Below are 23,787 nucleotides of genomic sequence, written 5' to 3' on the forward strand. Positions count from 1 at the left end.
GTGCACAACTGTAGCAGACTTGCCATTAACAGTTGAGGTGAACTTACCAGCTCTGGCTCTCAGTTGGTGTCTAGCCGTTCAGCCATGTCCTTGAACACGTCCATTCTCAACTGCTGGATGAGGCGCTCCTTCATGGCGGGAGCACTAGTGGGCATTGGACCTTCCTCTGGTCTGCCAGAAGAAACTTGTTGTGGCTGCGGACGTTCATCTTTAATTGTGCCTTTATGTCCCGGTACCTGTGGGCCACCTGCTCAGCACTGTGCTGGACGTTGCTCGGGCCTGGATTACTGCCTGCGCAATGGTGCGCTAGATCTGGCCCTTCGATTGCCTTGGAGGTCTTGGATTGAATGGTTCCAAAAAGGAAGGGGGTAATGTTCAAGGACACCAGAAATAATCATCTCGTTGTCCTCGATGCTGACTTGAGAGCCCTCAGCCGAGGGCATCCTGTTGCCTGGCTGCCAGAATGGGATGACACTTCCCAGGGGCAGTTCTATCACGAGGCAGGATGAGACGACTGCCTCAGGCGGGCAACATTTTGGGAGCGGCAAAAAGTCCTATTCAAAACGCTCCATGTGCAACTGCCCTACCTTGCCACGAGACAAGAATCCCTCAAACTGGAAGAAGTGCTCGAGGGTGACACGCAGCAAATTTCCACCCTCTGCAGGCCTGCAGAGGAGCCTCAAGGCAGTGCAGATCAAAGACACACCCACAGGGGTTACCACCCCTGTGGGCCTGCAGAGGAACCTCATACAGCTCAGTTTGATGACGCACCCGTGGGGGTTTCAACACAGCGTGGGCCTACAGAATAGTGCACTGCAGCTTGATGAAGTACCCACGGGGTTTCCCATCCCCTGCTGGCCTGCAGAGGAGCGATGTGGCCCATGGGGGTTCCCATTCCCCCCATAGGCCTGTAGAGGAGCCTGGCATGGTGCAGCTCGATGATGTGCCTGCGGGCCTGCAGAGAAGCCTCGTTCCCACAGGGTTCCCACCACTCTCGGAGTCATCAATGATGTCGTGTTGATGGAGTTTCCACCCCACCAGCATAAAGAAAAAGAAGACCTCTACAGGAAGAAGAAGGGAAGTACATTAAGCAGGAGGGAAGGGCCTAAGGGAGAAAGAAGGGGGTGAATAAGAAAGAGCAGAGGGAAAGGGTGAGAGAGAGGGGAGGGATGAGGAAAGAAGAGAGGGTCGATGAGTGGGAAGGGAGGGAAGAGAGGGTAAGAGAGGGGGGAAGGGTGGAGGGGTGAATGAGCAGGAAGGAGTGAGAGGTGTAGAAGAGAGGAGGGAGGGATAAGTGAGGGAAGGTGGTTGAGTGAGAAGGGAGGAGGAAAAGGCAGATGAGTGAGAGAGAAGAGAAGGGGAAAAAGGTGGATGAGTGAGAGTGAAGGGATAGGGGCTGAGTGAGAAAAGAAGGTAAGGGGAGGAAAGGGAAGGGATATCCGAAGGAGAAGAGGGTGAGTGAGAGGGAAAGAGTGGGAATTAGAGAGGGAGCAAGAATGTATGGGAGTGTGTGAGTGGGATAGAGTACAGGACTGCATAGAATGCTACAGTTTTGGGGGCAGCACAGCTGTGTCAGGACTATGACAATTGCATCTTCCTCTTCCTGCCTGGGTGGGCCTGTTAAAGGAAAATATATTGTATGGGCTTGCCCAGGTGGGAAGAAGAAGGCACAATCTCTGCAGCTATAAGGAGAAGGAGTAGGAGTAGTGCTGGCATGCGTGGCCAGAAGAAAGGAGCAGGAGCTGCATCAGTCTGCACCTCAGGAAGAAAGAGGAGTCTTATCAGCTTTGTGGGTGGAAGGTAGAAACTGCTACTGCAGGCTTGTGGGCTAATCCACAACAATCTCGGGGCGACTAGAAATCAAATTTCCCAGTATGGAGAGCATGTAATTTTTTATTCTTATTGCTTATTGGGTGGTATTTGAAGTGTCTGATGTTTTGAAATATTGTTTTTTCAGAACCTTTACAAAAAGTTATGAGTGTACTGAATGATGATCTATTTGTTAGCTGTTTTGAAATATGTATTTTTTTATTAGTATGTTTTTACTATTATGATTGATGTGTTATTTCTTGATTTTATTATATTTTATGAGGAAGGGTATTGTGTCTGTTTTTCCATTTTTGCACTGTATAGTTTCTGGCTTCTTGTGGTTTCCAGTTCAGTTTTTGTCTGCATGTCTCTGTCTATACTTTATGATCACTTTATTGTATATTTGGTGAATGTCTGTATTCTGTATGTGTGACCGAGGTGAGGTTTCTGCGCAGTTTCTTTAGATGTGTTAGGTTTCTGAGTAAGGATCAATAGCAGTTTAGCGTTTTCTATTTTCCTAATGGGATTGGATAATTGGAGGTTTAGGGTCTGGTGTGATATTTGCAGTATTGCCTTTTCATAGGTAGTGTTGTTTCGGTGTGCATGCTGGCAATTAGTGCTGTTTTAGTAAGAGAGCTTTACTATATTATAATTGAGTTTACTTATGGCTTTCTGAAGGCCAAGCCCACACCCAACAATTTACAATATGACAAATATCATATGGGTTCCAAGTGTCTTTTCTGCATGCACTGCTCTGGCTGGCACCATAGCAGTGTATGTAAAAAATAACATACATGGTGTTGTGATATTTTTACTTCAGAAAACTATGCTTTGAAGGTCCCTTTTCATGTAAAATCTGTTATAAATGCATATTTTTAATTGTGTGCGTAGTGAGGGCCAGGAGGAGGGGAGTTGCAGGACTGTAAGAACATAAGAACATAAGAAAATGCCATACTGGGTCAGACCAAGGGTCCATCAAGCCCAGCATCCTGTTTCCAACAGTGGCCAATCCAGGCCATAAGAACCTGGCAAGTACCCAAAAACTAAGTCTATTCCATGTAACCATTGCTAATGGCAGTGGCTATTCTCTAAGTGAACTTAATAGCAGGTAATGGACTTCTCCTCCAAGAACTTATCCAATCCTTTTTTAACACAAGCTATACTAACTGCACGAACCACATTCTCTGGCAACAAATTCCAGAGTTTAATTGTGCGTTGAGTAAAAAAAGAACTTTCTCCGATTAGTTTTAAATGTGCCCCATGCTAACTTCATGGAGTGTCCCCTAGTCTTTCTACTATCCGAAAGAGTAAATAACCGATTCACATCTACCCATTCTAGACCTCTCATGATTTTGAACACCTCTATCATATCCCCCCTCAGTGGTCTCTTCTCCAAGCTGAAAAGTCCTAACCTCTTTAGTCTTTCCTCATAGGGGAGTTGTTCCATTCCCCTTATCATTTTGGTAGCCCTTCTCTGTACCTTCTCCATCGCAATTATATCTTTTTTGAGATGCGGCGACCAGAATTGTACACAGTATTCAAGGTGCGGTCTCACCATGGAGCGATACAGAGGCATTATGACATTTCCGTTTTATTCATCATTCCTTTTCTAATAATTCCCAACATTCTGTTTGCTTTTTGACTGCCGCAGCACACTGAACCGACGATTTCAATGTGTTATCCACTATGACACCTAGATCTCTTTCTTGGGTTGTAGCACCTAATATGGAACCCAACATTGTGTAATTATAGCATGGGTTATTTTTCCCTATATGCATCACCTTGCACTTATCCACATTAAATTTCATCTGCCATTTGGATGCCCAATTTTCCAGTCTTACAAGGTCTTCCTGCAATTTATCACAATCTGCTTGTGATTTAACTACTCTGAACAATTTTGTGTCATCTGCAAATTTGATTATCTCACTCGTCGTATTTCTTTCCAGATCATTTATAAGGATCTCCGGCACCTAATATCCTTGGACTGCCCAGAAGGTGTGCCACACACACAGCCCCCCCCCCCCCATTCACCTATCTCCTCTAGGGGGCAAATGCTGGGAAAAAGGTGGGAGGCAGGTCTTAGGGCTCCTAGGAGTGTGGCAGGGTTACTAGCTTCATTGAAATATTATCACTGCTACTCCTCTGGGAACTCCTCTGGAACCCCTGCTTTCTGCCTTCTGCAGCATTTCAAATCATCGAAAGGGCCAAACTACAAAGAGACGCCCCACCCTTAGCCTTCTTGATGGTTTGAGCTGTGCCATTCCTTTTTTTGAGGGGGAGGGGAGGGAGAGCGTAATCTGAGACAGCAGTTTGTCTTGAACCACCCCTGCCTCTTTCCTTCCGGAGAGGTGTCCTCCATTTCCTTGCTCTCACTCTCATCTCCCCTCCCTTCCTCCTCCCCTCCTGTCCCTGCCCTGCAAACTCCCTTCCCTTCTTCCCTCTCTCCTATACCCTAGCCTGCCATCGTCCTCCCTCCATCCTCGCCTGCCTATCCCCCTTCTCCCTCCCGCCTCCTCCTATCCCTTCCCATCTCTACTCTTGGCCCTGTCCCTACTCCTACTCCTACTCCTCCTTCCCCTAGCACTCCTGCCCTCATCCTCCCTCCTCGTCTTCTCCTCCTCTCCTCTCTCCCCACACCTCACATTCCATCCTCTCCACAACCACCACTCCTCCACACTCTTCCACACTCCTCAGCCTCTTCCACATTTCTCCTCCACGCACCTCCTCACTCCTTCATCCCACCACTCCTCCACAGAATAAGACCAATAGACAAAATGACAAACACACTTTCGCACACACAAAATGACAAATGAGTCCAAAGGAAATAGATTATAACACAAAACAAGACAACTCACTCAGTAATTGTACAAAAAGCTCCAACTATCTTCAACAACTCCTCACCTCCTCTCTCCTACTCCCAACAAACCCTCAAAGACGCAGCTCCAGGAAGTGAGTTATATATGAGGAAAAATTTTCTTCCCCCCCCCCAAATTTTTTATTTATAAAATCTATTTCCTAGCGTGTAGCAGATGGACTCAGAACAAGTGGGTATAGTGTGCTCGTGCTAGTAGTTGGAGACGGATCTGACATCAGCACGGGTACATATACCCCCACAGGAAGTGAAGCAACTCAGTAATTTCTGTCTCCAAAGCAGTTTGGAGCGCCTGCACGCTCGCTGAGCGTGTTTTCCAATACTACGTTCTACTTTCTACTTTCTACTTTCCAAATTTCTCAGAAGACGAGCCCCGCAATCCTGCGGTGATACCCTCGGGTCCCTCCCCCAGTTGAGTTTCCCGAGGTGATTTCCGCGATCCCTCGGAGGTCTACGCCTCGGTCCGGTGGCCAAATCGTGGCAGGGATCTAGCCCCCGAGCTAGAAGGGCTCGGGCCTGGCTGAGAGGTGCCTCGGTCTCGGCGTGGACTTAGCCCCGAGCGAGACGAGTTCGGCGGCTCAGAGGCAGCGGGTGCACTTCCTCAAGCACGGCGGTGAAGGTATTTCCCCTCTCCCCCCGCAGCCGGAGACCGCCCGGGTTACAGCCGGGAAGCGCCGAGGATCAGGTAAGGCGTACATCTCTTACTTTTTGGTCTCCGAGGTACGAGGATCGGCGGCGTTGCCTGCATGCGGCACGCCGTGGAGGTCGCCATTTTGTCTGCCTTGTTCAGGAATTGAGCGCCCATGAATAGGCGCACTCGGATAGGCGCCTGTTGATAGGCGCACAACGCAACATATAGATTGTTAAGCATATGTTTTTGAGCGCATATTGTATATTATTGAGCGCATATTGCTGAACGCATATTATTGAGCGCATAGTGGTAGATTTTCAAACAAGGCGCGTTGGCGTACTTTTGTTGGCGCTCCAGGCGCTAACAAAAGTACGCAGGATTTTAGTAGATACGCGCGGAGCCGCGCGTATCCACTAAAATCCTAGATCGGCGCACGCAAGGCTATGAATTCTGTATAGCCGGCGCGCGCCGAGCCGCGCTGCCTACCCCCGTTCCCTCCAAGGCCGCTCCGAAATCGGAGCGGCCTTGGAGGGAATCCTCTAACGCCCTCCCCTCATCTTCCCCTCCCTTCCTCTATCTAACCCACCCGCCCGGCCCTGTCTACACCCCCCCCTTACCTTTCTCCGGGGATTTACGCCTCCCGGAGGGAGAAGTAAATCCCCGCGCGCCAGCGGGCCTCCTGCGCGCCGGGCCGCGACCTGGGGGCGGGTACGGAGGGCGTGGCCACGCCCCCGGGCTGCCCCGGGCCGTAGCCACGCCCCCGTACCCGCCCCCAAAACGCTGCCGACACGCCCCCGAAATGCCGCGATGACCGGGCCCGCCCCCGACACGCCCCCCTCGGAGAACCCCGGGACTTACGCGAGTCCCGGGGCTCTGCGCGCGCCGGTAGGCCTATGTAAAATAGGCTCACCGGCGAGCAGGGCTCTGAAAATCCGCCCCATAGTGTATATTATTGAGTGCATATTGCTGAACGCATATTATTGAGCGCATATTGTATATTATTGAGCGCATATTGCTGAACGCATATTATTGAGTGCATATTGTATATTATTGAGCGCATATTGCTGAACGCATATTATTGAGCGCATAGTGTATATTATTGAGCGCATATTGCTGAACGCATATTATTGAGCGCATAGGGGTAGATTTTCAAACAAGGCGCGTTGGCGTACTTTTGTTGGCGCTTCAGGCGCCAACAAAAGTACGCGGGATTTTAGTAGATACGCGCGGAGCCGCGCGTATCCACTAAAATCCTGGATCGGCGCGCGCAAGGCTATGAATTCTGTATAGCCGGCGCGCGCCGAGCCACGCTGCCTACCCCCGTTCCCTCCAAGGCCGCTCCGAAATCGGAGCGGCCTTGGAGGGAATCCTCTAACGCCCTCCCCTCATCTTCCCCTCCCTTCCTCTATCTAACCCACCCGCCCGGCCCTGTCTACACCCCCCCCTTACCTTTCTCCGGGGATTTACGCCTCCCGGAGGGAGAAGTAAATCCCAGCGCACCACCGGGCCTCCTGCGCGCCGGGCCGCGACCTGGGGCGGGTACGGAGGGCGCGGCCACGCCCCCGGACCACCCCGGGCCGTAGCCACGCCCCCGTACCCGCCCCCAAAACGCTGCCGACACGGCCCCGACACGCCGCGATGACCGGGCCCGCCCCTGACACGCCCCCGACACGCCCCCCTCGGAGAACCCCGGGACTTACGCGAGTCCCGGGGCTCTGCGCGCGCCGGTAGGCCTATGTAAAATAGGCTCACCGGCGCGCAGGGCCCTGCTCGCCTAAATCCGCCCGGTTTTGGGCGGATTTAGGCGAGCAGGGCTCTGAAAATCCGCCCCATAGTGTATATTATTGAGCGCATATTGCTGAACGCAGATTATTGAGCGCATATTGTATATTATTGAGCGCATATTGCTGAACGCATATTATTGAGTGCATATTGTATATTATTGAGCGCATATTGCTGAACGCATATTATTGGGCTCATATTATTGAGCGCATACTGCTGACTGCATAAGCGCCGGCGCCCTGCATTCGCAAGATGCGATGGAACACTTAAACGCTCCGGCGTCTCCAGAGGCGGCACCTCCTGATTCTGGCGTGAAAGCTCTTGGCCTGTGCTCAGCATGCTAGCTTAGAGCCACGCAGAGCGAGGAGCCAGACTCCCTTTGTGCCCAATGTGAGGAGGCCGTGGGAGCCTCGGGCCAGGAACAGTCTCAACCGAGGTTTGCCGACAGTTCCCCAGGGGCCACCCCGGAACTAGCGGGCCGTCTTGAACAGCCAGGAATCCCGGGGGACCTGGTACCCTGACAGCTAGAGACCGCGTCCATTTCATGGGTGGATTTATTTAAGGGGATCCAAGCCTTTGTACAGATGCAGTCGGCTTCCCGTCCAGGCCCTGCTGCCCCGGCTGACCCTGCCCCCGGACCCTCTCGCCCTTACCGCGGGCACCCGCCTCCGAGCAGTCCAGCTCATGCGGATCCTGATGTCTTGGAGGACAAGTCCGGACCCCCCGAAGAGGGGGAACTTCCCTCTGGGATTGAGCCATATCGAACTATGAGGCGGTTCTTTCCCAAGGAAGATCTCTCCAACTGGGTCTCTCAGTGCCTGACGGAGTTGGCTATTCCAGGCCCCAGCACCATGGAGGCATCTATGCAGAACCCCCTGGTTCTGCATAGATGCCTCCATGGCATGAAATAAATGAAATAGTGCCATGGAGGCATCTATTTGCAGGAAGGGGAAATGGCAGGCTGTGGCCTGCCATTTCCCCTTCCTGCAAGCGGCGCAACAGCTGATCGATTTGGAGTGGAATGCGCCGGAGGCCTCATTCAAAGGGGGTCGGGCCCTGTCTGGCATGTACCCCCTGGACCCGGCAATCAAGGATATGCTGGCGTGCCCTAAGGTGGACGCCTTGGTTAGCGCTGTGGTCAAGCACACTACCATTCCAGTGGAGGGGGGGCGGCCCTCAAGGAGGCTCATGACCGATGCCTGGACGCCATCCTGAAACAAACCTTTGAGGTGGCAGCTCTGTCTCTGCGAATCGCAACCTGCTGCACAGTGGTGACGCGTTCCTGTTTATCACAGGTCAGGAACAATGCTCCGGCAGCGGACATGGAGTCAGCTCTCTCGTTCCTTACGGATGCCGCCTCCGACCTAGTCCGTACGATAGCCAAGGGGGTCTCATCCTCCGTAGCAGCCAGGAGGCAGCTCTGGATACGGAATTGGTCAGCCGATGCTCCTTCTAAGACACGTCTCACTAGAATGCCGTTCAAGGGTTCTCTCCTGTTCGGCAGCGACCTAGATAAACTGGCCAGCACATGGGGCGCCTCTCCAGTACCTCAACTGCCGGAAGACAGGTCCAAGAGGAACCAGCGCACCTTTCCGAGGCCCTCCAGAGGTAGAAGCTCCCAACGCTTCACTCCCTATAGGAGTCGCTACCAGGCACCTCGTCCTCAGGCCAGGAACCAGTCCTTTCGGACCAAGCAGCACAAGAGGGGTGCCGGCTCGGGTTCAGGTCCCGGCCGCACATCACAATGAGAATCAGCCGATCCATCCGGGGGACGAAGCCATAGGGGGCAGGTTAACCCTCTTCTACCCCAGATGGGTCGAGATTACGTCGGACCAGTGGGTCCTCACCATCATCCGAGAGGGGTATTATCTGGACTTCCATCACATCCCTCCTGACAGGTTTGTGGAATCTCCATGTCCAATCCACAAGAAGGCAGCATTGGAAGCTACCCTGGCGAGGCTCCTGTCCTTGAAAGCCATAATCCCAGTACCTGCATGGGAAATGGATTCTGGGCACTATTTCATTTATTTCATGGTACCCAAGAAAGAGGGCACTTTCCGGCCCATATTGGACCTCAAGTCAGTCAACCGATACTTAAGGGTCCCGAGGTTTCGCATGGAAACTCTGCGCTCAGTCAAGACCGCAGTACAGCCAGGGGAATTCCTCATGGCCTTAGACTTGTCAGAAGCCTACTTGCATATCCCGATCCATTGGGATCATCAGCGCTACCTACGCTTCAAGGTTCTGGGACGACACTTCCAATTCTGGGCTTTGCCCTTCGGGTTAGCCACGGCGCCGCGGACCTTCACCAAGGTGATCGTAGCGGTGGCAGCAGCGCTGAGACGGGAAGGAATCCCTGTCCATCCCTACCTAGACGATTGGCTGATTTGGGCGAAATCCCGAGAGGAGAGCCATCGGGCAACCAACAGAGTGATCTCCCTGCTGGAAAGCCTGGGATGGGTAGTCAACCTAAACAAGAGCTGCCTACAGCCTTCCCAATCACTGGAGTACCTGGGAGTCCAGTTTGACACCCAGGCAGACAAAGTCAGCCTCACCACCAATAGAAGGTTAAAACTCCAGACGCGTCTACGGTCCTTGATGGGAGCCAGCCGGCCCATAGCTTGGGATTATCTGCAGGTTCTCGGTCTCATGGCATCCACCCTGGAAGTGGTACCCTGGGCGCGGGCCCATATGAGACCACTACAACACTCCCTCCTCTCTCGATGGAGCCCACGCTTCCGGAATTACTCCGTGCATCTACCTCTACCAGCCAGAGTGCGGACCCAGCTACGGTGGTGGTTGCAGTCCAACCACATGAGCAGGGGATCGAAGATGTCCTCCCCCACGTGGACTCTGTTCACCACAGATGCCAGCCTGAGCAGATGGGGAGCACACTGCGAAGAACTCAACGCCCAAGGGCGGTGGAACAGAGAAGAGTCGGGGTGGAACATCAACCGTCTAGAGGCATGGGCAGTCCGGTTAGCCTGCCTGCGATTTGCTTACAGACTGCGGAACAGAGCAGTCAGAGTGATGTCCGACAACGCCACCATGGTGGCATACATCAACCGACAGGGCGGAACCAGAAGCCAACAGGTGTCCCTAGGAACTTTGTTCTACGTTATCGACCGGCCGGGAAGAATATCAATGCCGATGCCTTAACACGTGTCTTCGAGGCTACAGAGACTTCTGATGACCCCCAGTTCATCATTGATCCGTCGCGTGTCCTACTATCTGCCACCACGACTATTCCCCCCAGGAAAACTCTGGTTCCGCCGCACCTGCAGAGACAAGTCCTGGCGTGGGCTCATGACTCCCGTTGCTCCGGTCATCCAGGACAATCTTGGCCCCTACAGACTCTGCGCCGATGCTACTGGTAGGATGTCCAGTCTTACGTAGAGTCCTGCCAGTCATGTGCCCGTCATAAGAGGATTCCAGGTTCGACACCAGGCTTGCTTCAGCCTTTACCAGCTCCCTCGGAACCACGGACCCATCTTGCGACGGACTTCGTGGTTGACCTGCCGTCATCCAGTGGGAAAACGGTCATATGGGTGGTCATCGACCCATTTTAGTAAAATGTGAAGAAGCTGGGGAAAGTCCTGAGAAGAGCAGAAAAATGATTAGAGGCTGAGATACAGGATCTACGGTCACACAAGTTGGTTTTATAGAGCCCGCAGAAGACTGGGCGGGTGACCTGACAGCAGTCTTCAAACACGTAAATGATTATAAACAGAATGGTGATCAGTACTAGAGATGTGAATCGTGTGCCAGATTGTCTTAACGATCAGATTCGGCTGGGGGGGGGGGGGGGGTGAAGAATCTGATCGTTAAGATATGTGAATTGGAATCTGACGATAATTTTAATCGTTCAAAAACGATTCACATCCCTAATCAGTACTCCATCTATACTGGGGATATGACAGGAATTAATTTAATTCAATACAATGCAATTTTGATTTACACCCTGCTTTTCTAGTATAAATGTTACTAAAAGCAGCTAACAGCAATTACAGTTAACAAGCACAATTCTATTTACTTTACAGATATAAGCTTCAAAAGAAAGTCTCCATATCTGTAGGAATAGATTTGAAGCAAGTTCCTAGGGTCAGATGTACTACAGGCTTTCTCCCATTTTGTCTCTCTAGGAAAAATATTTAGTATTATGACCCCCATAGTGAGGTGGTACTTTTCTAAGACAAACAACTATTTACTATTTTAGGTTCTGTGGATCCTGCATGGGGATGGTTAAATGACTCTCATGGAGGCTTATAGACCAAGTTTTTTCTGATTCCTGTAAAAAGAATCAGTTATATATGCATCTGTCTCTACTATTTTGTTCAGTTAGTGATAAAGAAGTTGACAGTTGGAATAATGTGTTCAGTTCTGGAGACCGTATCTACAAAAAGACAAAGACAAGATGGAAGCGGTACAGAGAAGGGCGACCAGGAAGGTGGAGGATCTTCATCGGATGACGTACGAGGAGAGATTGAAGAATCTAAATATGTACACCCTGGAGGAAAGGAGGAGCAGAGGTGATATAATACAGACTTTCAGATACTTGAAAGGTTTTAATGATCCAAAGACAACGACAAACCTTTTCCGTAGGAAAAAAATCAGCAGAACCAGGGGTCACGATTTGAAGCTCCAGGGAGGAAGATTCAGAACCAATGTCAGGAAGTATTTCTTCACGGAGAGGGTGGTGGATGCCTGGAATGCCCTTCCGGAGGAAGTGGTGAAGACCAGAACTGTGAAGGACTTCAAAGGGGCGTGGGATAAACACTGTGGATCCATAAAGTCAAGAGGCCGCCAATGAAGAGTGGGTGACTCGCCATAATGATGGCTACTGCCTGGAGACAATACCCTTATTCAATAAACATACACATGCTTACTGTGACTCCAACATCGCTCTAAGCTTCAACAGCAAAAGGAAATGTGGAAAAAAAGGATTTGCACTCACAAAGAGGGGAGTAGCTGGCTTGTTACGGCGGTTACTACCCCAAACCAAATAAGCCTGATACTTCACTTTCAAAGCATATACAGCATAGTTCTCTGCTTCAACGGCAGGGGAGAAGAAAAAAGGGTTCGCACTCACAAAGCAGGGAGTAGCTGGCTTGTTACGGCGGTTACTACCCCAAACCAAATGTGCCTGATACTTCACTTTCGATGCATATCCAGCATAGCTCTCTGCTTTAACAGCAGGGGAAAAGAAAAACTGATGCTTCACGCATATCCAGCATAGCTTCAACAGCAGGGGAGAAGAAAAAAAGGATTCGCACTCACAAAGCGGGGAGTAGCTGGCTTGTTACGGCGGTTACTACCCCAAACCAAATGTGCCTGATACTTCACTTTTGATGCATATCCAGCATGGCTCTCTGCTTCAACGGCATGGGAGAAAAACTGATACTTCACGCATATCCAGCATAGCTCTCTGCTTCAACGGCAGGGGAGAAGAAAAACTGATACTTCACGCACATCCAGCATAGCTCTCTGCTTCAACGGCAGGGGAGAAAAAAAAAACCTGATACTTCACACATATCCAGCATAGCTCCCTGCTTCAACGGCAGGGGAGAAGAAAAACAACCAATAAGGGCTGTATAACATAGTCTGGGTAAAACAAATAAGCATGGGTGTAGCTTGCTTATTGCGGCGCTTACTACCCCTACTACCCCTAACTAATCAAGCTTGATATTTCACTTGGATGCAGCTCCATCACTGCTCTCTACATTAATGGTGGGCGTGGAAGGGAAATAGAACCAAGAGCTAAGAGAAACAGATAAGTATGAGAGAAAAATGTGTGAAGCTTGCTGGGCAGACTGGATGGACCGTTTGGTCTTCTTCTGCCGTCATTTCTATGTTTCTATGTTTCTATGTTAATGGTACACCAGTTATGTAATTAACTGCAGGCAGCAGTTTCACACAAGCTCACCATGTTTGGTTTGTTCTTTTATCTGGGGTTATGCAAGATTAGTGTTATATTTAATCTTACGATATACCTAGATCTTTGGCTTTGCTATACAAGCTGGATTTTGATAGAAATATTAGAGCAATACAAAGAGAAAGAAGTAAATGACAATCATTCCATGGAGGGGAAGGGTGGGCCTTCTGTCCCTGCAGCTACAGGAAGGGATGCAGGTTCAGGAATGGCTTCCAGCCTCTCTCTGCTTGTATGGGCCACGATTTGGAATACTATGGAAGGGACACAATTCTCAGGGGAAGTAAGAAGCATGCTGCATTGCTGCATAAACCCTTGCAGGCAATTCAGAGTATCACTTAAGCCTAGTAAGACTGTCTGACCTCGTAGCTCTTAAAATGTATGCCAGCCCAAGATAACTATAGGTAGGAAGAAAAGGAGACATAGAATCCTTCCATTCTGGAAACCTGCATGTGAAGGGGTTTTCCTAAACACCCTCCTTAAGCTGTGCAGGACCAGGACCACCTTAAAAGCCAGAGAAGGAAATAATTCTGTGTGGGGGGGACGGGGGACCCTGCTGAGCAGGAATAAAAAGGTGGGCCCAATTAGGAAGAGGGTCCCTATGTCTCCAGGAGAAGGCAGTGCCTGAAACATCTCTGTCCTAAAGTGAATGCTGTGTGAGTTATACTGCTGGAGGTAAGCAGATTACAATTTGTGAACACTGTTTTTGTTATAACTAAAAGTTGGAATCTTTAAGAAAGAAGGCTGGAGTGAGTGTGTCTTATGTGTCTAGCCTAAAGTTTACTCTGCTAACCCACATTGCAATTATCAAATCTGCCCTAGCAGGCGCTTTACTAGGTTTAGCATAATGATGGAAGAGCTGCTAGTAGGTGGTAGAGGAAAAGCAATTAGAATGTAGAACAGATGAATACGACAGACTTCTAAATCAGGAGGTGTATATTATATGTTGTGAGTCTGATTAATCACAGAAAATATGTAGGTTCTGAAGAACCATATCTTATGGGATCAGAGTTCATTCACATGAGCACTGTTACCTGTGGGACCTATCCAGAAATACCAGTGGAAATATTTTATTTTAGGTTGTCTGCATTTTAATGAGTACCCAGTGGAATTTGTGTGTTGAGTTCTGGTTATCAAAAACTGCATTTGGAAGCAGTCTAGATCAGGGCTACCAAAATGGTTCATGACCTGCAAGACAAACACTTAAAGATACTTAAGGAACACATGACAAACATTCAAATAGTTGGCAGGCTTCCCCATAAGGTACAAGAAGGCAGCATTTTCCATAGAAAAAGAAGCAAAGAATAATGATTTAAAGATGAAAGGAGAGAGGCTCAAAGCAGTAGGAACTAAAACTGACAGAATTTAAAAATTACAGTACACTTGGGAAGATGTAAAGTAAAGTGGCAAAGTTAAGGGAGGGAGCTGAGCAGATACTGAATAGGGTCTGACGTACCACACTAGGATATTGGACAGACTGGATAGGCCCAGAGGTCCTTATCTGCTAATGACTACCATATTACTAAATGACTATTGGGATCTTTTTACCACTGGAATCCTCTGTCCCAATACTATAAATCCAGAATGATAACTGATAGGAGAAAGCTACCTAAGTACTAATAATAAGCTTTTATTAGCTGTCTTTCATAAGATTTACAAACTAAATTACCATGGAGCCTAAAGCAATACTCCTGAACGCACTCATTAATGTCAGACCTCTGCGTGTGGTCCCCCAAATGTCCAATTGTCAGATACCAGAATCAGTTTTTGATGCCTTGCTTCTGGGTCTTTTTCAGTTAATTAGCCCGTCAGGATACTGTACATTATAAGGGACACATACTGGTTAAATGCCTCCCAAGATCCTTGGCTAGTAGAAATGCAAACCAGATTGTTTGTGTGATCAGAGAAGAAAGTAAGTTCTCTAAAACTGATGTTGTAATCCAACTGGGGATCAATGATCTGGCTAGAAATAGTGTTTCTGTAGTACAAAGAAATTTCCAGAATCTGAGGGAAGTTCTTAGGCACCTGGTGAACACCATAGCTTTTCCAAAGGTATTACGTAACTGTTCATGGAGAGAGAGAGGGAGGGAGAGAGGCTATGCTATAGAGACATACAAGGGGTTAGGGCCATTTATGAAATGTGTAAAAGACTATATTGTTGTTGCGTTCGTGGCTGCTCTTCACCCTCACTCCACCCTCTCTACCTCTGTGGCGACTCCCTCTGGGTCTGATGGACGGCTTTCTGCTGCGGCGTCTCCATGCCACCTCTCTCTAGCGTCCCCGGACCGGCTCAATGCTGCGGATCTGCCATGTTCCTGATGACATAGGGCACGCGCTCCGATGTATGTACCAGTAAGGGCGTGAACCTCAGGGGTGTCCCCTGAGATGACGTCATCTGCTTCCAATATAAAAGGTCTCAAACTTTCGCTAATAGATTGAGTTAGCAAGGACACGAATTCGGACAAGAATATGGACTCGGATACCAATTGTCCAAGCTATTCTGCCTCCTCGGACTTACCAGGGGTACCCATTCCTCGGGGGCCTCGCTCTCTTTTCTTTATTTCAGATTGCAGATAGGAACCGGTACTCGCTCCTCGAGGGCCCATGTTCCTGGACACTCTGAAGATTCTCTACTGCCTGGAAGCTATCGCAGATACAGACATTTGTGCGTTACCATCGCTCTCTCAGAGCTCTCCCTGGAACCAGGTACTCACTCCTTGAGGCCCTAACTCTTTCCAGCTACTGAGCCTCCTTAAGACCTTATGTGAGATTGTCATCTAGTCTGGCTATGAATACAGCATACTAGGGATGTGCAGAGCAAAAGTTTATGTCCATATGTCCAAAGGGGGTCCCATTTGCGGTCAATATGGACATAAAAAAAATTAAATGAGTTGGGTATATGTCCATATGTGCAAAAAAAAAAAATTTAAACCCCCTCACCCTCCTTCAGACTTACCACAACTCCCTGGTGATCGAGCGAGGAGTGAGGACGTCATTTCTGCAATCCTTGGCGAGAAGCATGTGACGTTGGCGGCACGTCGAGTGACGCCGGCGTCACGTGATTCCCGGCGAGTTCGCGCCGGAAGGCTCGTTCGGCCCAAAAGGAACTTTTGGCCAGCTTGGGGGGGTCAGGAGGTCCCCCCAAGCTGGCCAAATGGCTATGTTGGATATGTGGGAAATCCGATCGTATATGTCGAATCCTTTTTTTAAGTTAAAAAAAAAATATGAGTAGCGTTTTACATATGCGGTCAATACGAATGCACATCCCTACAGCATACCCTGTCTACTCACTGTCTATAGTTTCTCTACAGCTCAGCAACCCTGGGATTGCGTTTCCAGTACCTGAGGGATTTCAGCCCTGCCGGGCACAACAGCTCACTACTGCCACCTCTGGTGGTTCGCCTGACCTATCCAATAAAAGAACTATCTGTGTCTGTCTCCATAACCAAGCCTAGCCAGTGGTCCCTCTCAGGATATCTTCCTGGGGGCGCTGTCATCTGCCATCGGCCCAAGGATCCACCTATTTACATTCCTCTACAGCTGAGTGCCCTCTCTAACACTCCGCTGGTACAGATTGCTAACTCTGCAGTCTATATCCTAACTAGGTTACTAATTCCGCCTATGGAGCATAACAAGATTGTTGACTCCTCCCTCTACAGGAGCAGATTCCTAACAGATTGCTAACTCCTTCCTCCTTGAGGAGTAGACCATACAGATTGCTAACTCCCTAGCAGATCCATAACAAGATTGCTAACTCCTCCCACCAAGGGAGCTGATTCATAACAGATTGCTAACTCCTTCCCCATCGGGAGTATCCAGCATCGGAAACTTAACAATTGTAAAGTGGGCCTATATTTCCTGTGGCTGGAAAAAGAATCCTAAGTGAGAAATTCAGATCATATATTGACAGGCGTTTAAACTAGAGGACAGCGGTAGGAGATGGAAGCTGATGGATTTGGCATGTTGTCCCCAAAACACGCATGCAGACTTTGGGGGAAAATAAAATAAATCTGCCTAATAGACCATTCTTCTTTGAACAGACAGTTGCATTTCTCAAATCCACACCTTGGGATTAAAAAGGGTATCATGTGAAAAAGTATCTTCAACAAAGCAAAGTTTTATTTCCAAGGTTTCCAGCAATCAAAGCTGAACAATATTAACATTCACTGATTAATTCAGGGTTCACCGGTTCTTAAGCATTGAGGTCTCAGCAACATTAACAGCAAAAACAAAGCACTTTTCCTCCAAATCTTCACTGGTATATCATAGCATGGAAATTATCTCCCATTTTTCCTCACTTCAGATGAGATTTAATATTCACATCTACTAAGGATGTGCATTTGTTTGACATGAATTGGCATTCCAAAATTAATGGGACCCTATTTGCTTCATTCGTGTTCACCGAAATGAATAGAGGGGTCCCACAAATGAAACAAATATTATATGTCCCATTCATTTTCATTCTCCATTCATTTTTATGGCCTATTGACATCTGTGGGTCATAGAAATGAATGGGGAATAGATGTAAGTAACTATAGCAACCAGCCCTTCCCTGTGTGTCATGTGTGACCTTACTGCCATGTCAAGGTCTGGGTAGGACATGTTGGCAAGAAGACCACTGACATGACAACTCATTAAGTCTACCAGCTCCATTCCCCGTCGCTCCCTCGCCGCTCCCTCACCTCGGCAGGGCCCGTGCTCCCCTCGCGTCGCCGGGGCCGCAGCTTCCTCCTCCCAACCTGAGACATTGCCGGCGTTGGCCATCTCGGCCCCACCCCCTAGGCGCTCATGCGCATCCTCCACACGAATTTAAAGGGCTAGGGCAGGAAGACACCACTGGCCCCTCCAGTTCACGTCGGGCCTCTTCCCTTTAAATTTCCTGCAGCAACCCAGGACAGATGACTTGGCAACAAGTCTGCTTTACTTGTGGAGTCTTCTGAGCTGCGTGGCTGTCTTGAGCCTTGGTCCTGCCTTCCGAGCCTTGTTCCTGCCTTCCGAGCCTTGTTCCTGCCTTCCGAGTCTTGTTCCTGCTCCAGCTCCCATCCTTGGTCCCGACGGACGGATCTTCTGGCTTCGACCTCAGACTGGCTATCGGCAACTCTCTGGCTTCTGACTCTGGACTGGCTTTCAGCGATCCTCTGGCTTCTGATCCTGGACTGACTTCGGATGACTCTCTCGACTGTGAATCCACCATCTTCGCAGCCGGCCCTACACACCCAAAGGCTCAACCCGTGGGGAATGGGGCTGGTATTGGTGAATCTCCAGCCGGCCCCTGCGTCAGCCTGGCCTCGCCTCCATCACCACAACAAACTGCCAAGTCCATGGATCCAGCAGAGGCCTGTGCCCTACAGGTGATTCACAGACTTGCCCAGAAAATTCTTGAGCAACAACGGGCACTGGAGGCTCTGGCATCCGCAGTGGAACTGTTCAACTCTTGCTTAGATTCTTCGATTCCGGCGGCTTCTTCGACTTCCGCCACATTGGGGCTCGCAGCAGCCATGCCTGCAAATCAGCTGGTCCTTCCTCTTCTGGTTCCCCCACGCTTCTCGGGGAACCTGGCATCCTGTTGAGGATTCCTGAACCAGTGCAGTATGCACTTTATGCTGCAGTTGGCCCTCTTCCCCGACGATCTTGCTAAGACCACCTACATCCTTTCTTTGCTAGACGGCAAGGCCCTGGCATGGGCCTCTTCACTGTAGGAGTGGGCAAATCCGATACTCCAGGACCTATCCGGCTTCCTAGCATGCTTCCGCAATGTCTTCGAAGACCCAGGATGACAGGCCATCGCTCCTCGCTCCTACATCTACGCCAGGGTTCCCGGCTTCTGGGCGACTATGTGATTGAGTTCCGGACTTTGGCCACAAAGCTCCACTGGAGTGAGGATTGCCTACGCTCCATCTTTTTGGAGGGCCTTACAGCCCGCATTTAGGATGAATTGGTGGCTCGAGAACTCCCGACGTCCCTTGATGCTCTCATCGAACTGACTAGCCGTATCAACCATCGTCTCTAGGAGCGGACCAGAGAACAGCAGTCCTCCAGGAGGTCTTCCTCCACTCTCCTGCGTCCGAGGCATTCACCCTTGCCTGGATGGGCCACTCTACCCAAATCCCCTCTGGAGGAACCAATGCAGCTGGGCCGAGGCAAGTTGGCTCCGGAGGAACATCGCTGACTCCTTCATGTGGGGCTATGTCTTTATTGCAGAGAAGCTGGACATATCTTGTCATCTTGCCCGGTGTGGCCGGGAAACTCCCAGGCCTAGGCGGCAGAGGGGGACTCCTCCTGGGCCTGACACATCCTGCTCCCTCTCTTACGCTTCCTGTAACCATCCAAATGACCGATCAAGACTTCCATACGCTGATCCTAGTGGACTTGGGAACCGGGGAAAATTTCATTATACGGCAGCTGGTCATGCATCTCCGGATCCCCACCTTCTTTGCTCCCATTCCGCTCATCCTGTCGTCCATCCAAGGAGAACCTTTGCCGAGCCACGTCTTCCATGTCACCGCCCCAGTCAAGCTACGTATGGGCGCCTTACATGAGGAGACCTTGACGTTTCACATCATAGAAAAGGCGATCTATCCTGGGCCTCCCCTGACTCCAAAGGCACTCTTCCCAGTTCGACTGATGACCCTACAGCTCTCCCGAAGGGGGAACTCCTGTCACAAGTCTTGTCTCGGGCCGAACCTCCACCAGTCCTGCCTGACTACCACTCTCCTTCCTCCGGGGCTTCCGGCTCAATACACCTCCTACTTAGATGTTTTTTCCAAGGAAGGCGTGGATGCCCTTCCACCCCATCATCAGTATGACTGCACGATAAATCTACTCCCCAGCACTGAACCACCCCGGGGCCGGGTCTACCCCTTGTCCCAAGCAGAAACTAAAGCCATGTCAGACTATGTCTAGGAGAACCTGGCCAAAGGCTTCATCCATTCTTCTGACTCTCCCACCGGGGCGGGATTCTTCTTTGTGGCAAAGAAAGATGGAGGGCTCCGCCCATGCATCGACTACCGCGGGCTAAACGCCATTACCCAAAAGGACTGCTATCCCTTGCCCCTTATCTCCAAACTCTTCGATTGGCTACAAGGGGCCCATATCTTCTCTAAGCCAGACCTCCAAGGAGCGTATAACCTGATCCGCATCCGGAGTGGCGACGAATGGAAGAACGCTTTCAACACCCAAGACGGGCACTACGAGTACCTTGTTATGCCCTTCGGCCTCTGCAATGCGCCTGTGGTATTTCAAAATATGATGAATGAGCTATTCTGAGATATGCTCTGAGTGCATTGTCGTCTACCTCGATGACATCTTAATCTTTTCCCGAGACCTCACCACCCATCGCTGCGATGTTGCTTGGGTGCTCCACTGTCTCAGAGACCATCAACTCTTCGCTAAGCTGGAAAAATGTACCTTCGAGCAAGAAAGCCTGCCCTTTTTGGGTTACATTGTCTCTAAACAGGGCTTTTCCATGGACCTAGACAAACTCGCTAGTATTCAATGTTGGCCACAACTGGTTGGCCTCAAGCCCCTTCAGAGATTTCTTGGTTTCACCAACTACTACCAGAGTTTCATCCACAATTACGTCAGCCTAGCCACACCTCTTATGGCCCTGACTCAGAAGGGAGCCAATCCCAAACGATGGACTCCGGAAGCTCTGACGGCCTTTCAGTCCTTGAAAGCAGCCTTTCTCAATAGGCCTTGTCTCCGGGTTCCTGACCCCCAGAAACTCTTCATCGTGGTGGTAGACGCCTCCTCCAAAGGGATGGGAGTGGTCCTAAGCCAGCATTCCTCCACTGGCACCCTCCATCCCTGTTCCTTCCTGTCCAGACGATTCTCACCAGCTGAGAAGAACTATGGGATCAGAAACAAGGAATTGCTGGCTATCAAACTCACCTTTGAGGAATGGCGCCACTGGCTGGAAGGAGCACAGCATTGCATGATGGTATACTCTGGCCACAAGAATCTACAGAATTTGCACCATGCCCAATGTCTAAACCCACGACAGGCCCAATGGGTCCTTTTCTTCTCACAATTCAACTTCATGCTCCGATACTGTCCTGCAACCAAAAATGTCAAAGCTGATGCCTTGTCCCGCTCGTTCATTCCTGATGACGCTCTAGAACCACAACACCACATCATCGACCCTGCTCAGGTGCAGCTCATGACCACCATCTCTGTACCCCCGGGGAAAACCGTGGTACCCCGCCGAGTCCCGGAGAGAGTACTCCGGTGGGTTCATGATTCCCATACAGCTGGTCACCCAGGACGGAAGCAAATCCTGAATTCCATCCAGCGGTTCTATTGGTGGCTCACCTTGAGGAGTGATGTCTAAGCATATGTGGAAACATGTCCGGTGTGCGCCCAACAAAAACCTTTACCTCGTCACCCTTGGGGACTTCTGCAACCTCTTCCAGCACCCCAGGAGCCCTGGACGTATATATCCACAGATTTTATTGTGGACCTGCCACTGTCCGAGGGCAAGACCATCATCTGGGATGTTGTCAACCGCTTTTCCAAAATGGCACATTTTGTCCTGCTTCCAGGACTCCCTTCAGCCCCCCAGCTTGCACAGCTCTTCGTTCAATTTATCTTTCTTCCATTTATCATACATCCCGTTTCCCATAAGGTCCATGTTATTGATTACTATATAATGAAGTTTATTTTATTTGTTTCTGCTCCATGTACTCGTTGTGCCATGCAATTGACATTCTATTTATTTAAGAACTTTTAATATACCGACGTTCGTGGAACATATCACGCCAGTTTACAATTAACTCATAGCAGGAGGAATTACATTGAACGAGGTGCAGAGAGTGGGAGCAGGCAAGAAAAGGGGGGAGAGGGGGGGACGAGGAAAGAGAGAAGGGGGAAGAAGGTAGAAATAAAAATGTAGTGAGAGGAGCAACCATGATAACTAAAAATGTAACATATTTAAATCAGTTCAATTGAAAAATTACTTCAACAGGGGAGGAGTAAATAGGAAGAGGTATAAGACATGTGCAGCTGCTGGAAACTACATAAGCATAAATAATAGAGATGTGAATCGTGTGATCGATCGTTTTAACAATCGATTTCGGCTGGGGGGGGGAGGGAATCTTATCGTCGCGGTTTTGTTTTTAAAAATATCGTGTAAATCGTAAATCGGGGGAGGCCGGGAAAACCGGCACACTAAAACATCCCTAAAACCCACCCCGACCCTTTAAAATAAATCCCCCACCCTCCCGAACCCCCCCAAAATGCCTTAAATTACCTGGGGTCCAGAGGGAGGGTCCCGGTGTGATCTTTTACTCTCGGACCTCCGGTGCGTTGTAGAAATGGCGCCGGCGCTACCTTTGCCCTGTCATATGACAGCAGGGCAAAGGTAGCGCCGGCGCCATTTTGTTTTTTTGTCCCCCGACGTCAGGAGCGTAGGAGATCGCTCCCGGACCCCCGCTGGACCCCCAGGGACTTTTGGCCAGCTTGGGGGGGCCTCCTGACCCCCACAAGACTTGCCAAAAGTCCAGCGGGGGTCCGGGAACGACCTCCTAAACTCAAATCGTTTTGCCGTACAGCAAAATGGCGCCGACTATGCCGTACGGTCGGCGCCATTTTGCTGTACGGCAAAACGATTCGAGTTTAGGAGGTCGTTCCCGGACCCCCGCTGGACTTTTGGCAAGTCTTGTGGGGGTCAGGAGGCCCCCCCAAGCTGGCCAAAAGTCCCTGGGGGTCCTGCGGGGGTCCGGGAGCGATCTCCTGGACGCGTGACGTCGGGAGCTAGGAATCAAAATGGCGCCGGCGCTACCTTTGCCCTGTCATATGATAAGGGCAAAGGGCCACCGGCGCCATTTTTCTTCACAGCAGCCGTGGGCAGAGAGTGGGACATCGCGCCGGGATCATCGCGCTGGGACCCCAGGTCATTTAAAACATTTTGGGGGGGTTCGGGAGGGTGGGGGTTTGTTTTAAAGGTTCGGGGTGGGTGTTAGGGTTTTTTTGGTGTGCCGGTTTTCCCACCCCCTATTTAACGATACAATACAAATGCCCCTGACGATAAATCGTGGGCATTTGTAATCTATCGTGCACTCTAACAATTTTGGACGATTTTAAAATTATCTGACGATAATTTTAATCGTTCAAAAACGATTCACATCCCTAATAAATAATAAAAACAAGGCGATGGACAGATTCTGGGTAGAAGGAGGGAAGGGGTCTATGTTTGATTAGCATCTGGGTAGGCCTGCTTAAACAGCCATGTCTTGAGGCCTGTTTTGAAAGTGTGTAGGGAGGGTTCAAGACTGAGATGGGTGGGAAGGGAATTCCAGAGGGTGGGACCCGCAATAGTGAAGGCTCTTTCTCTGGAAGTGGTAAGGCGTGCAGTTTTGAGGGGAGGGGTATACAGGGTGCCCGCGAGGGCGGATCTTGTAGGGTGCTTAGAGGAACGGAAGTGGGGCATTTCCTTAAGCCATGCAGACTTATTTTTATGGAGGGCGTTGTGAAGGATGGTGAGGGTTTTATATTGAATGCGGAAGGGGAGGGGTAGCCAGTGCAGATCCTTTAATATAGGGGCGATGTGTTCTGTAGGGATGTGAATCGTTTTTCAACGATTAAAATTATCGTCAGATAATTTTAAAATCATTCTAAATCGTTAGAGTGCACGATACAATACAAATGCCTCCGATTTATCGTCAGGGGGCAAGTACCCAAAAACTGAGTCTATTCCGTGTTACCGTTGCTAGTAATAGCAGTGGCTATTTTCTAAGTCAACTTAATAGCAGGTAATGGACTTCTCCT

This window comes from Rhinatrema bivittatum, chromosome 1, assembly GCF_901001135.1.
Source record: "Rhinatrema bivittatum chromosome 1, aRhiBiv1.1, whole genome shotgun sequence".
Classification (NCBI taxonomy): domain Eukaryota; kingdom Metazoa; phylum Chordata; class Amphibia; order Gymnophiona; family Rhinatrematidae; genus Rhinatrema; species Rhinatrema bivittatum.